The 14,186-nt window shown below is 38.4% G+C and overlaps 1 protein-coding gene and 1 pseudogene across 1 annotated transcript in view; both read right to left on the reverse strand.

Annotated features, from left to right (window-relative positions):
- DCP1A (decapping mRNA 1A) overlaps positions 1–14,186 on the reverse strand; it is a 60,707-nt gene that overhangs the window by 33,166 nt on the left and 13,355 nt on the right. The window lies entirely within an intron of this gene.
- Positions 2,490–4,377, reverse strand: LOC125125622 (myosin regulatory light chain 12B-like; annotated as a pseudogene).

The following is a 14,186-nucleotide window of genomic DNA, read 5'->3' on the forward strand; positions in this document are numbered from 1 at the left end:
CCACTACATACTCAATGCCTCATTAGTTGAAATAACACAAAATATTCTGTAGAAAGTAAACGAGTTTCAATTATTCTTGAGGACTAAAACACAAAAAAGAATCAAGCATAAATAATCGAACAAGGTAAAAATTACATTCTAAAAGAATGACAATATAGAAAATACAAATGCTAGCAGAAGAAACTTTAAAAATCCTTTGAGTTCCTGCTGTTGCTCAGTGGGTTAAGAACGTGACTAGGGTCTATGAGGATTTGGGTTCCATCCCTGGTCTTGCTCAGTGGGTTACAGATCCAGCATTACCATAAGCTGCAGTGTAGGTTGGCAGCTGCAGCTCCAATTCAGCCCCTAGCCTGGAAACTTCCATATGCCATGGCTGTGGCCCTAAAAAAAAAAAAAAAAAAAAAAGACAAAAAAGAGGAAAGAAAGAAAGAAAGAAAATTAAGGTACAGGAGTTCTCATTGTAGCTCAGTGATAATGAACCCAACCAGTATCCATGAGGATGAGGGTTTGATCCATGGCCCTGGTCAGTGGGTAAGGATCCAGCATTGCTGTGAGCTGTGGTATAGGTCACAGACAAGGCTCGGATCCTCCACTGCTGTGGCTAACAACTGCATCTCCGATTTGACCCCTAGCCTGGGAACGTCCATATGCTGCAGATGTGGCCCTAAAAAGTAAAAAAAAAAAAAAAAAAGAAAAGAAAAGAAAAGAAAATTAAGGTACAAATGACATAATATTATATTAGTTTCAGGTGTACAGTCCAACAATTTGGTATTTGTATATACTGCAAAATAACCTCAATAAATGCAGTTAATATCCATCACCACGCACAGGTATAAAATTTTTTTTTCTTGTGATGGGAACTTTAAAAAAAAATTTCAAATCATAGACTTGGAGAAAAGACTTGTGGCTGCCTGATGGGAGGGGGAGGGAGTGGGAGGGATCGGGAGCTTGGGCTTATCAGACACAACTTAGAATAGATTTACAAGGAGATCCTGCTGAATAGCATTGAGAACTACGTCCAGACACTCATGTTGCAACAGAACAAAGGGTGGTGGAAAAAATGTAATTGTAATGTATACATGTAAGGATAACTTGATCCCCTTAGCTGTACAGTGGGAAAATAAAAAAAAAAAAATTTCATTATAGCTGATTTACAATGTTCTGTTAATTTCCACTGTACAGCAAAGTCACCCAGCTATACATATATATACATTCTTTTTCTCACATCATCCTCCATCATGTTCTACTGCAAGTGATTAGATCTAATTCCCTGTACTACATAGTAGGGCCTCATTGCCCATCTACTCCAAAAGCAATAGTTTGCATCTACTAACCCTAAGCTCCCCGTCCATCCCACTCCCTTCCCTTCGCCTGGGCAACCACAAGTCTGTTCTCCCTGTCCGTGAGTTTGTTTCTTTTCTGTAGATAGGATCATTTGTGTCATATTTTAGATTCCAGATATAAGTGAGATCATATGGTATTTGTCTTTCTCTTTCTTACTTCACTTAGTATAAGTTTCTAGTTTCATTCATGTTGTTGCAAATGGCATTATTTTGTTCTTTTTTATGGCTGAGTAGTATGCCACTGTGTACATATACCACATCTTCTTAATACATTTATCTGTTGACAACAGATCTGTTGAAACATCTTTTAGGTTGTTTCCATGTCTTGGCTATTGTGAATAGTGTTGCAATGAACACAGGGGTGCATCTATCTTTTTGAATGAAAGTTTTGTCTGGATATATGCCCAGGAGTGGGATTGCTGGGACATACGGTAGTTTTCTATTTCCTTTTCTGAGGTACCTCCATACTGTTTCTGTAGTGGTTGTACCAATTTACATTCCCACCAACAGTGTAGGAGAGCACCCTTTTCTCCACACCTTCTCCAGCATTTGTTATTTGTTGACTTGTTAATGATGGCCATTTCTGACGGTGTGAGGTGGTACCTCATAGTAGTTCTGATTTGCATTTCTCTAATAATTAATAATGTTGAGTATTTTTCATGTGCCTGTTGGCCATCTGTATAATCTTGTTTGGAGAAGTGTCTATTCAGTCTATTCAGGTCTTCCGTCCATTTTTCAATTGGACTGTGGGTTTTTTTTGCTATTGAGTTGTGTAAGTTCTTTGTATATTTTAGAGATTAAGCCTTTGTCAGTTGCATCATTTGAAACTATTTTCTCCCATTCCACAAGTTGTCTTTTTTTTTTTTTAATGGTTTCCTTTGCTGTGCAAAAGCTTTTAGGTTTGATTAGGTCCCATTGGTTTATTTTTGTTTTTATTTCTGTGGACATAGGAGACTGACCTAATAAAACATTTGTAAGGTTGATGTCAGAGAATGTTTTGCCTATGTTCTCTTCTAGGGGTTTTATGGTGTCTTGTCTTATGTTTAAGTCTTTAAGCCATTTTGGGTTTATTTTTGTGTGTGGTGTGAGGGAGGTGTGTTCTAGTTTCACTGATTTACATGCAGCTGTCCATTTTTGCCAGCACCACTTGCTCAAAGACTGTCTTTTTGTGATGAGAACTTTCAATATACACTCTCTTAGCTACTTTCAAAGATGCAATACAGCATTTTTTTTTTTTTTCCTGGCTGCATCCACAGTATGCAGAAGTTCCCAGGCCAGGGATCAAACCCACACCACTGCAGTGACCTGAGTCAGCAGTGACAATGCCAGATCCTTAACAGCTAAGCCACCAAGGAACTCCTCAATAGCTTTTTTTTTTTTAATTCAAAATAGCACTTTTATTATATAAAAATATAAATATGGAACAAACCCAGAAATACCAGATACATTTTCCTGGGCTTTCACATTTGCTGATTTTTATTCATAATCTCTTTTTTGTTACAATCGATAACCTCATCCCCAAGTGCAGTCTGACTATACAAGTGCTAAGTGGCAGAAAGGTCTAGAATAAATACAAAAAAAAAAAAAAAAAGAGGCAAAGCCATGAAACTAAGTTGCATGTAATAGTTCTATGGGGGAGGAAGTATCTGGGAAATTGTAAAACAGAGTAAGACAAAGTAATTGGAAGGTCTTAGCTAAAAAGTTCTTTCAGTCATCTGCTCCCTGTTTAAGGATGTGTGTGAACTCAATGTAACTGAAATCTCCCTTTTTGTCAATAGGTGCTTCTCTGTCCAGCTGGTCTACTTTGTCATCTGTGAACCAACTGTGGTCAGCAGCTCTCTCAGGTAATCCTCCTGCATGGTGCCAGCTGCTTCTTCCTCAAAGCAAACAAAAGCATTTCCTTCTTTCTTTTTTTTTAAAATTTTAATTTTAATTTTTTTTGTCTTTTGCCATTTCTTGGGCCGCTCCCGTGGCATATGGAGGTTCCCAGGCTAGGGGTTGAATTGGAGCTGTAGCCGCCAGCCTACGCCAGAGCCACAGCAACATGGGATCCGAGCCGCGTCTGCAACCTACACCACAGCTCACAGCAACACCGGATCGTCAACCCACTGAGCAAGGGCAGGGACCGAACCCGCAACCTCATGGTTCCTAGTTGGATTCGTTAACCACTGCGCCACGACGGGAACTCCACAAAAGCATTTCTGATGACATTTTCTAGGTCTGTGCCATTTAACTTCTTCCTAAACACGGTGAGGCACATGGTGAAGTTTATGGACCTCTTGTTCATCATGGTGTTGAGGTATGCGCCAGTTGGGTTCTTCCCTTGAGAAGCAAGCATAGCATGCAAATCTTCCTTGTCAATGAAAACATTTCTGTTTTGATCGATTATGTTGAACACCTCCTTGAACTCCTGAATCTGAGTGGTCAAACACTGTGAGCGCAACTGGATGTTGAGTGCTGAGGGCACTTCTTGGTGGTCTTGGTCTTTGCCTTTTTGCTTGACATGGTGACAGTTTTAATTCTTGGCCAGATGCCAAAACCAGAACCCAGGCTGCCTGTGTGAGATGAGTGGTGCAGACAAGTGCAGAACTGCCACGATATAGTATTATTAACCATAGTCACCATGCTATACATTTCCAGGACTTGTTCATTTTATAACTGGAAATTTGTACCTTTCACCTCCTTCATCCATTCTGCCTACCCTAAGAGCATATAGTATTTATCTTTTCCCATTTGACTTATTTCACTCAGCATAATGCTCTCAAAGTCCATCCAAATGGAAGGATTGCATTCCTTTTTTATGCTGAATAAAATTCCACTGTGTGTTCCAGTTCTCCCAATACCCTTTATCAAAGAGACTGTCTTTTCCCCGTTGTGTATTCTTGGCTTCTTTACTGTAAATTAATTGGTTATGTATGCATGGGTTTATTTGTGGGCTCTCTATTCGGGCCCATTGCTGTATGTGAAAATATCATACTATGTAGTTTGAAAACAGGGAGTATATAATGTCTCCAGCCTTGTTCTTTTTCTCAAGATTGCTTTGGTTTTTCAGTCTTTGTGTTTTCATACAAATATCAGGATTGTGTTATCTTTTTCTGTGAAAAATGCCATTGGAATTTTGAGGGATTGCACTGAATCTGTAGACTGCTTTGGATAGTAAGGATATTTTTAACAATATTAATTCTTCCAATCCATCAGCATGGAATATTTTTCCATTTATTTGTGTCTTTCTCAGTTTCTTTGATTAATTAATGTCTTATAGTTTTCAGTGTACACTAAAAGCTGTTTTATTTTCAACTTTTTTTTTTTTAGGGCTGCACCTATGGCACATGGAGGTTCCCAGGCTAGGGGTCAAATCAGAGCTACAGCTTCTGGCCTACGCCACAGCCACAGCAATGTGGGATCCAAGCTGTGTCTGTGACCTATACCACAGCTCATGACAACACCGGATCTTTAACCTACTGAGCAAGGCCAGGGATCAAACCTGCAACCTCATGGTTCCTAGTCGGATTTGTTTCCACTGCACCACGATGGGAACTCTGTGAATGGCTTTATTTTATGAAGATCATATGAAGACCATAAACATGGATTTTACCCTATTTACAAGGGGGTTTCTCTGACTCCATGTCTGGCCATGTGTCCTACAGGTGACTCCATGTACTACCATGAGGCTGCTCATGCTTGTTTTGGTTTTCTGGGCTGTCACCCTGCTGTGAATAGTCCCATGCATCTGGAATCCATTTTCACAGCCCCTCTTCTGTTCACAGAACTTCAAAACACTACCAATGCTTCAAAGAGTGTTAACACCCACTGAATAACAGATAATGTTGAAATATTTTACATGATATGAGCCAACAGATTAAACTGAGCTTTGACATTCCAATGGAAGATGCACAGGAGTAGCCTTATTACAGAGGAAATAATTACTAAGCATTATCTACTGCAGGGTCTTAGTTATGTTCTTAGATGTTAAGAATTGCTCCAACATAGAGTAAATCAGATTGCGGATCTGAAAAGACTCCATATATGGCAATTACATAACTACCTTTTTCTAAATATGCCTTTTCCAACCTTGGCTAAAGGACACACACAAGAGACCAAACAGAAAGATTCCAATTTTTTCTAACAGATACCCTCTACTGCTTATAGTGATGAGAAAAAGGGTGATATGCAATACATCACACTCAGAGAAGAATAAACATTTTTGGGGAACTAAACAAGCATTTAAGTATGTTTTAATAGGAGAACAAACCAAACTCTTAGGAAAGAATTCCATATCAATAATCAAAATAAATTCGTCAGAGCTGTCAACTTATCCTGACAAATTTTTACTTAAGCTTCACCCTCCTTCCTTGGAAGAAATACACTATAATTTAGAAATAAGATGCACACTTCCCACTCTTGTACATTATTAAGTAAACTTCCAAAAAAGAGCCAAACACTTTCAAAGCCATGTTGCAGAAGAAATAAAGATAAGGAAGCCATAATGATAGCTTAATGGGTAAAGGATAAGAGTCACACTTGATTCTGCCAAAAGCTGACCTGTAGAGGTTCAGACACGCATCCAAGAATCATCTCTGTCTGCCAACATATCAAATGCTCAGTGCATGCAACTGGCTAGAAGGCCCATGGAGCTGCCACTGAGCCTGTCACTGTCACTGGTGAGGAAAGACAGACAAATTCACCAGATAGCTAAAAGCATGAAGGACCTTGTCTCTAAACCAGAGCTAAGTATTCTTCCCTCAAGAGAACTAACACTCTAAGGCCCAACACATTCTGCCAACAATTTGCTTGGTGAAACATCCTCAAATAATTTCCCTTGACTAATTATACCTCAGAGGATTTAGGGATTTGGCAATACAATATTATTTTGCTATGGTAAATAATTATGGCATCCTGCTTTATAAATAGTTTTTCTTAAATGAAAGCAAACTATTTAGTTATTGAATACCCATCACATATTGTGGCTGATAACTGCTGTCCCAAGTAAGTCAGGCTGTTACTGAAGAGTTAAGGGGTATGGCAGGACATTTAAATATCTTCAGGTTGTACTTCCATGAAAAATATCAAAAGGCAGAAAAGCATACTCAAAATTAAATGTTTCCATTGCTTTTCAAATGACAGCCCTTTTCTTTTGAATGCATAAAGAATACGACTGACAAAGATTAAAGTTATTAGATTATTTAGTACTGAGAATTTTTAAAAAGCTGAGGTGTGAGACTTTTCTGTTTCCCTACAGAACCTGGTCTGAAGATCCAGCAGCCTATTATGATTTGATGTTATATCTTTCTGCTTCTCATCTGGAGTGGTATATGGCACACACCAGATCAAGAAAATCCAAATTAATTTGGAGCCTTTGTGAAACCTCTTGAGACTTCTAAAAACCCTGTTATATGTGGGAGTTCCCGTCGTGGCGCAGTGGTTAACGAATCCGACTAGGAACCATGAGGTTGCGGGTTCGGTCCCTGCCCTTGCTCAGTGGGTTAACGATCCGACGTTGCCATGAGCTGTGGTGTAGGTTGCAGATGCGGCTCGGATCCTGCGTTGCTGTGGCTCTGGCATAGGCTGGCAGCTACAGCTCCGATTCGGCCCCTAGCCTGGGAACCTCCATATGCCGTGGGAGCGGCCCAAGAAATGGCAAAAAAAAAAAAGACTAAATAAATAAATAAATAAATAAAAACCCTGTGAAATGTTAAAAAAACATCTGGGAATCTCTTTTCTGCATATGTTATCTTTCTGATTCACTTATTATTTAGATCTGACCTACTTTCTAAAAGGATTTGAGAAGGCTAGAAAGGGCAGAAAGCATGGCCCTTGGCCTCCATGCAGCGAGTTCCTGTTTCCTGGTGTATAAAAATCTACACTTTGGTGTAGAAAACTGACAGGACACTGTAAACCAACTATAATGGAAAAAATAAAAATCATTAAAAAAAAACTATACTTTGTCAATGCGATGGCAGGGGTTCAATCCCCAGCCCCACATAAGTCGCAGCTGCGGGTGGGATTTGATCCCTGGTCCAGCAATTTCCACATGCATCGACTGCAACCAACCAACCAAACACCAAAAAACCACAACAAAACAAAAAACCCCAACAACAACTATACTTTGAGCTTTGGGAACTAGGTCAGACAGTATTGTAAAAAAAAAGGGGGAACTTCTTTTCTCTCCTTTACCTAACTTCTCTCCTACATATTTTTTTCTAGCAATTTACTAAGAGATCATTCAAAGAAGGGTTGTAAGACTAATACCAGTGGGGGTATAGGAAACCTCAGGCTTGGTAGGATCAGTGAGGTTGTGGTGGGTATGCACTTACTACTGTACATGCAGGAACGCAGGTGCTGTACGGCCACACAGGCCATTTTGTCACAAAAAAAGACAGAACTCCAGATGTCTGTGTGTAAATACCCTAATTTTAAAATGTCGGTAGCAAAAGCTTCTCCCATGCCTTCCTTTAACAAAAAGAAAAAGCTGAGCATGCCTGGAAGCAGAGACTTTCTAAGTAGCTCAAACCCGCCTGGACCCTCTGGAAGACTGAAGGTTAGAGGGCTCTTTCAAGGTTTATTCTGTCGCTCCAGAGCAGCTTCAAATCTTCTTAGACTAGTGGTTACTCTGAGTTTCAATTTTTCACTTCCAAAATATACTTCTCTATATTACCACAAGGTGAAAACCTACGCACATACATATTAGGAACACATTTCTGCCACTTAGTTAACAAGTAATTGTTCTTTTCTTTTGTGAGTTCTCAAAAGAGAAAACATTAATTACCTAAAAGAAATAAGTAGAGCATGCACAATTCATTTTTAAAATCTTTACAATTAAGGTAATGCCACAAAAAATACAAATTGCTTTTTACCTGACAACTCTGCCTCTGGGGGAAAAAAAACTAGTAATTACTGAGGCATAATGAAAAGAACCTGCTTTGGGAATCCAGCAATGTTCATGGATTCACAAAGTTAATAGGAAGGTGCCTGAGAGGGCTCTACTAGAACACTAAGCAACAGCCAACGACAGCTAGAAAGCATTAAAGATTTTTGAAACATCTGACTGAATAGTGTCCACAGATCAGCCTTGGAGTCTAAGTCACTATGTTTTCATGGGTTTTTACCTCTTCAAGCTACAAATGAGGCCACAGCAAGACTCTTTATCTAGGTCCAGAAGGCCAGACTAATGCAGTGCCACAGATTCTTCCTCTTTCACTGATTACAGAATCATACCAACCACAGCCGGCTGCTGTTGGGGGAAGACTGCCTGCCTTTCTTCAAGCCAAGTTACGAAGCAGTGTGCTGGATTCCAAGATCACAAAGAATGAACTGTGGAACTTTAACTGTTTATAATTTCCTCTTCTAGTCTGGAGGTAGAACTCACATTTTTTGAGTTGACAAATCATAAAGTTCTCTTGCAAGGACATGTCCTGCACTGTGCTTTTAATCTGAAGATTCGTGCCAAATGCCAACAGCCACCTACCATCTAGACTGTTCTGAGTCCTGCCCTTGAACTGAGACAGGACAAGAAGAGATTAAGGAAACAAAACAAAACAAAACAAAAAACCCACACACACTACAGTATTTCTTCTACTACTATAACTTGCCATTTGGCAGTTACATTTTTCAACACTATGGAAATGAATCTCCCTGCTTTTTCTAGTGATCTAATTTTAATTAAAAATGCTCTGTATCAAGAAACTGATGGCCGATATAAAGGAAAAGTTGTAAGTGAAGTGGAAACGAAGGGGTACCTCGCGCAGGTTATCAGAGGTAAGTTCTTAAAAATATTAAATAGCAATAATATTTTTATTTTCAACTTTTCTTGCTATGGAGATCTGTTGTTAAGCAGTTATAGAGCGAAGTTTTGTTGATTTTTTTCAAAAGTGCTTTTGGATTATAGAAAACATTTTAAAATACAAAAAGTGGCATTCAGTGGGAGATCCATGCCTTGAGGTGTTGGGTGGAGAAAACATGAAAAGTTGTCCTTGTTAAAATGATTATCTTTCAGTAAAAATATGTCAAATTCATCATGCACACAAAGTAATCACTTCTTTTCCAGCTAAAAGCACCACACTTGCCTAAGGACAGAATAAAGTTAGGTATGAGCAGAGAAAATCTAGACTGTATACTCCTCCTAATTCAAGAAATAACAATAAAAACATTAAAAAAAAAAAAAAAGAATCAGTTTTGCTGATAAAAGTGACCAGGAAAAACAATATGTAAATACCCTCATGATCTCTCTGGTGGATCACATTTTCACTGTAATGAGCCTAATCATTCAAACCGGCAACGAGTAAGTCTCAAATCACAGATCTTACATCATTAATCTTTACCACTAATTAACAGGGTTGTTTCGGGAATAAATATGCATAGCACTGAGATTAATATAACATATTTCTTTAAGAATCTTGACCTTTACAGTAAGGCAGAGTTCTGATAATAAAAGTTCTAACACAATTTAATGACTTCTGTTTATAATTTTCTAAAATACAACGGAACCTCAGAACCTGAAACCTAAAATTCTTTAAAAGTACACAATGGTTTTAATCAAAATGATATAGCATGTTCTAAAGTGCTTTGCAAAGTATATTTAATAAACATCAATGAAGTAACATATGCATCTGAATTAAATAACTACCTTGCTTGTTTAAAAAAAAAGATAACACAAAGTTTTTGAAAAAGAAAATTGTGAGACGCCAGAATTGATTTTTTACAGTTTAATGACACAAACTTTTATCTTTTTTTAAATGTCATTTTAGGGGCGAACCTGCAGCATGTGGAGGTTCCCAGGCCAGGGGTCCAATTGGAGCTGTAGCCACTGGCCTACACCACAGCCACAGCCACAGCCACACAGGATCCGAGCTGAGTCTGTAACATATACCACAGCTCATGGCAATGCCGGATCCTTAACCTACTGAGTGAGGCTAAGGAGCAAACCTGCGTCCTCATGGATGCTAGTCAGTTCGTTAACTTCTGAGCCATGACAGGAACTCCCAAACTTTTAATATTTTCAATTAACCAAATTATACTATAGACTGTCTATCTGTAACAAAGACAAAACCCAGTTTTGCTTGCTTTTACTTTTTTGCTGATTCACAGACCAAATTTTGGATTTTTAAAAAATTGCTTAGAGCCTACCTTACAAAATATTCTTGGGGCATCTCCTAAGTCACAAGTATACATATATGTTTTATATATATATATATAAAAAACAGATTCCAGATTACCATGTTCACTGTGAGAGGTACCCACAGAAGTGGCAATCAAAGCAGCCCTGACAACGATTAGGGAAAAGCACCTTCTAAGAGAAACAACCTTAAGTGAGCTATGTTGCTTGTAGAGGCCGCTCACCAAATGCCTGAAGGAACAGTGTGATAATCATGGAAAATCATGAAGCATGATTTTCTCACTGTGGAGATAAATGTCCTTGATAAGATTAGAAATATACAGATCCAGTAGCTGCCTTTTTTTTTTTCTTTTTACTGCTGTACCTGTGGCATATGGCAGTTCCCAGGCTAGAGGTCGAACTGGAGCTGTAGCTCCCAGCCTATGCTACAGCCATAGCAATGCCAAATCTGGGCCGCATCTGTGACCTTCGCTGTGCCTTGCAGCAACACTAGATCCTTAACCAACTGACTGAGGCCAGGGATTGAACCTGCATCCTCACAGACCCTGTGTTCACTTTGTTAGCCCACTGAGCCACAACGGGAGCTCCTGTAGTTACTTTATCAGAAGTGATCACTATATAGAGAACTATTCTAGTACTAAACTGAATAGAACATTCTCAGCATATTTTTTAAGATGTGATGGAAAAGATTTTAAACTACCGACACTTGAAGTTCTGTCGTGGCTCAGTGGTTAATGAATCCGACTAGGAACCATGAGGTTGTGGGTTCCATTCCTGGCTTTACTCAGTGGGTTGAGGATCCAGTGTTGCCGTGAGCTGTGGTGTAGGTCACAGACGCGGCTCAGATCCCGCGTAGCTGTGGCTGTGGCTGGCAGCTATAGCTCTGATTCGACCCCTAGGCTGGGAACCTCCTATGTCGCAGGAGCAGCCCAAGAAATGGCAAAAAAAAAAAAAAAAACCAAAAAACAAAACAAAACTACTGACACTATTATTTTATTGAGACCATTTATTCTGAGTTAAGTTTTGTTACACTGTGTTTTTTTCCAGGAAGTTGTCCATATAATCAAAGTTTTAAATTTAAAGGCAAAAAGTTCTTCAGAGTGCATTTTTATCTTTTAAAAATGTGGTTTCTCTATCTTTAGTTGCAATATATTTATAGTTTCTAATATTACCTATTATACCTCTCCTCACTCTTATTGTTGGATCAATCAAGTCATAAGGGGAGAGTTTTTTGTTTTGCTGATTTGCTCTACTATTCTATTGCAATTCCTACTTATCTATATTTTCCTTTAACTCATATTTCTCTTTTTTTCTAACATCTGTGTTGGGTGGTAATTTTTATAAAATCTATACATACTTAAAAAAAGCAAATTCTCAAATTGCTGGAAGCAGGGTTCTTTATATGTCCATTAGATTTAAACTTAAATGTTTTAAGTATCCCATAACCTTACTAAATTGTCTGCTTTATCTGACAATTACTAAGGTGGCCTGTTTAAATCTCTCACTATAATCATGGCTTTTAAATATCTGATATGTAATTCTGACAAATACTAGGTATACATCAGTTTGGAATTGTTTTATCTTCTAGGCAATTTATTCATTTTATCATTATGTGGTAACCTTTATTTCTGATGATGTTTACCTTAGAATCTATCATATGTGATTAACATTGCTACATCTGCTGTGTTTGGTTAAGAGTTGCCCGACATATCTCATTCTATCCCTTACTTACAACCTTCCTGGTTTTTCAGTTTTAGGTGTTTTTGAAAGCAGCACTATTGGCAAATTGTGTATCTTTATCCAATCTCAGAATCCCTTTTAACTCACAAGTGTAATTCACTTAACATTTGTTCTAATTAGTGATGCATTTACTTCTGCCATTTTATTCTGGGCTTTCTATTTCCCGTGGTTTCTATTTACCTTTTTCCTCTGCTGATTTATACTGGTTTAAAAGTTAAGACATCCTACTTTTGGCGTGCAGTGGTTACCCTGAATCTTTTGAACACAGCTTGACTTAAAAGTCTACAGTTGATTTTATTTACCTTCACCTCAGTCTTGGGATGCTTTGGGTTTATACTATTGCTGTCTAGAATTTCTGCCTAATCTTTTAATGCCTCTACTCAAACTAGTCATTTTATTGTTTTATACAGTCAATGCTTACTCTAATTCACTTCCTTTCCTTTGCTTATTATTGTTTCTTAAATCTCATTACTTCTGTGTTCAATTTTCTTATTTCTGAACTATAGCCTTTAGAACTGCACTGGTAAAATTAAATTAAGAGTTTAATTAAAATTAAATACAATTGAAAACTCAGTTGTACTAAGTGCATTTCAAGTATTCAATAGCCACAAATGGTTAGTGGCTACCGTACTGGAAAGTACTGCTTTGCAAGCACTGCAACAGGGGTCTGCTGGAGATGAAAGTTTTTTTTTGTTGGAAAAATGTGTATTTTGTTTTCTTGGATTATTGAATTACTGGTTGTTTTTTCCTTAAATACTCTGAAAATATTATTCCTTTGTTTTTCACACTCAGTAGATGCAATTAAATATGCTATCTAATGGTGCTCTTTGTAAATAATCTCGAGCAGTCTTTGGTTGCTTCTGCCTCTTTGCCTTTGATGCTTTACCATGTGTTTGTTTAGATGCGTATTTATTTCTATTTGTTTTGCCTATTTTATTGCCTACATCTGGATTTATGTTTTTCATGGATTCTGGAAAATTCTCAGTCATAATTTCTTCAGAAATTACCTCTCTCTCAATCTATTTTATCATTCTGAAATTCTTCTCTGTCATATGTTAGACTTTCTGTAACTGTCCAATTCTATCCTCTTTGTCATATTTTCCATGTTTTCCCTTTCTAGGATGCATTCTGGATAATTTTCTCAGATGTTTCTTGCAGTTCTCCAATTCTCTTTGCTACAAACAAACTGTTGAGTCCAGGTAGCATTTATTTCAATAACTAAAATTTTAATTTCTAGGTTTACTTGGTTATTTTTCAAATCTACCTGTCACTTTATTTTTTAATCTATATCTGATAGTCATATCCATTAAAGTTTCTCTCTCTCTCTCTCTTTTTTTTTTGTCTTTTTGCCTTTTCTAGGGCCACTCCCGTAGCATTGGAGGTTCCCACGCTAGGGGTTTAATCGGAGCTGTAGCCACCGGCCGATGCCAGAGCTGTAGCAATGCGGGATCTGAACCGCATCTGTGACGTACACCACAGCTCACGGCAACATGGGATCCTTAACCAGCTGAGCAAGGCCAGGGACTGAACCCGAGTCCTCATGGATAAGAGTTGGGTTCGTTAACCACTGAGCCACGATGGGAACTCCTAAAGCCTCTTTCTGATCATTTCATTAACCAAAGTTTTTGGGAAGGGCTAGCTGTTTGATGTATCTTATTTTTCACTGACTGTGAATTAATTCTTTATATATATAGTAATTTTGGACCACAAGGCTTATTAATAAGACCTCGGGGCAAGGAGTTCCCGTCGTGGCTCAGTAGTAATGAACCCTACTACTATCCATGAGGATATGGGTTCAATCCCTGGCCCCTTAGTTGGTTAAGAGTCCAGCACTGCCATGAGCTACAGTGTAGGTTGCAGACATGGCTCAGATCTGGTGTGGCTGTGGCTGTGGCCAGCAGCTGCAGCTGATTTGACTCCTAGCTTGCGAACTTTCACATGCCACAGATGCAGCCCTAAAAAGAAAAAAGAGGATATTCCCACTGTGGCTC

Source organism: Phacochoerus africanus, chromosome 1, assembly GCF_016906955.1.
Source record: "Phacochoerus africanus isolate WHEZ1 chromosome 1, ROS_Pafr_v1, whole genome shotgun sequence".
In the NCBI taxonomy this organism is placed as follows: domain Eukaryota; kingdom Metazoa; phylum Chordata; class Mammalia; order Artiodactyla; family Suidae; genus Phacochoerus; species Phacochoerus africanus.